Below are 2,261 nucleotides of genomic sequence, written 5' to 3' on the forward strand. Positions count from 1 at the left end.
ATACCATGTAGCTCCAACACTGTATGTACATAAGAAGTTCTATGAGACTGATAACTTTTCAAAATTCAAGTCAGAGGAAAAGGAAAAACAAGGTATGAAGCATTAAGGTTTAAAACTCAAGCTCTCTTTCAGCTTGAAATAACTAAAAAATGCAATCAAATATAAAAACGCATTTATTCTGTCTGGAACTGCAAACGCTTAAAAAAAACTTTTTCATAGAGGACATAAACTTTATCAAATCTAAAACTGTATTTATTAATTTTATCAATAATAATAATAATAATAAATAAATAAAAGTAATAATTACTTATTTTGTCTTTTCACATGGAACTAAGACAGGAGTATAATAGAGGGGGGAGGGGCATCTATTACTAGTACTTATTAGTTTTAATCAATAATTTTGAAAATTGAAAGGCCACGAGGCTTCAAGTTATAATTTTTATGGAAAAGTTAAAGACATTTGAAGTTGTGATGTTCATATGTATCCAAAGAGGATTCTCAATATAATGAATAACAAGAGAAATAAATATATTTTATACATAAAAGAGATACCAGAGCTGAAATTTGGAAGATGTGACATTCATGCATTTTCATTCATCCATTTCCCAAGATATTTTTGTTTGTGTGAGGTATATAATAGATCTAGTTTTAGTTCTTGCAATAAAAGAGTACATGTGTGCATGTGTTAATTTTTTACTAGCAAAATTTTATCAATTTATTGACAAAACTATAATAACAACAATAGTAATAAAATATTTAAAAAAAAAGTGTAAAAATATATTACAATCACCACTAACACCCTTTTTGCAGCTACAAGTATGCTGGTGTTAATGTACGGACAACTATATTCTTCTTTTGGCACTAGTAATACTGTTAGTTATAAAGGCTGTCTTTCACCCACACAAACACTCACAATAGCAGAAAAATATATATGCACCTATATATATATAAATTTAAATTCATATATAATCCAATATATACAGGAAGAGTATATACACACACACATATGCATAACAATTTTCTGTCAATAGAAATTAAGAAATAAGTGTCTGAGATATATGTTATGGTAAATCTTATTTCAAAACAATTTATGATATATATATAAAATTAACCATATTATGTTCTTTTTCCTTCTATAGTTGTTTTTGTTGTTTATTTTGGTATACTGATAAAAAATATTCAGAAATATAGAAGGCAAGTAATAGAGTCAACATCTTTGATATCTGATACTTACTTCTTGTGTTACTCTCATAATCAATAGGAGAGGTTGAAAAGCCAAGTTGACCCCAGCACAATTTGATCTTAGAAATACTCTCTATTTTCAGTACTAACTCAAATCAACCCCCTCTTTTTCTATGTGTGTCTTGAATAAGATAGCATTTCATGCTCTACAGTTACAACATAAAAATTTATTTTTTACAGAATTAGTGGAAAATATACAGAACCAACTGAAGAGGTTATATTGAACCAGCTCTAAATGCAAACTGGATGAATGTATGCGTGTGTGTGTGTGAAGAGGAGAGACAAAGAATATACTGGTATTAGTTTTTCTTTTGTTTTTGGAGTTAAGAATCACTTTCAATATTGATTTCAAATTTTGGCACAAGGCCAGTAATTTCTGGGGAGTGGGTAAGCCAATCACACCCCCCGCATCTGGTATTCATTTTATTGACCCTAAAAGGATGAAAGGTAAAGTTGATTTCAGCAGAATTTGAACTCAGAACATGCAGATGGACGTAATGCCACTAAGCATTTTGCCTGGCGTGCTAACAATTCTACCCACTCACTGCCTTAAATCATTTTGAATCTTAAAACTAAGTGTAACTGTTGTTGACAACCTCTCCTAACACAGAGATTTCTATGGAAGTGTTAATGTATGAATGAACAAATATATGTTTACATATGTACAAGTGAGTGTATCTTATTCAAAACAAAAGGGAAATTTTGAAAATGCAATAAATATATGCACCCTAGTCTCAGAGTATGAGACATGTTAAGACCCAGTAAAGTTTGGGTTTCATGGTGTAATGGCAGATAAGAGCTAAACCTCTCTATGGCAATAGTATGCATGTCTATTTCAAGTAATATTCTCAGATGATCTCTTAACATATAACATATCCCCCCAAACATGTAGGGGAACTGAAGCAATGGCAAATACAATGTTACAGTGTCCAGTTGATTATTTCAACTTTTAATTTATGAGTAGAAAGTCTAGAAGCTTATCCATTCAGACACCTTGTCCCTACAGAATCTTGGGGGGG

The sequence above is a fragment of the Octopus bimaculoides genome, chromosome 20 (genome assembly GCF_001194135.2).
Source record: "Octopus bimaculoides isolate UCB-OBI-ISO-001 chromosome 20, ASM119413v2, whole genome shotgun sequence".
Taxonomy (NCBI): domain Eukaryota; kingdom Metazoa; phylum Mollusca; class Cephalopoda; order Octopoda; family Octopodidae; genus Octopus; species Octopus bimaculoides.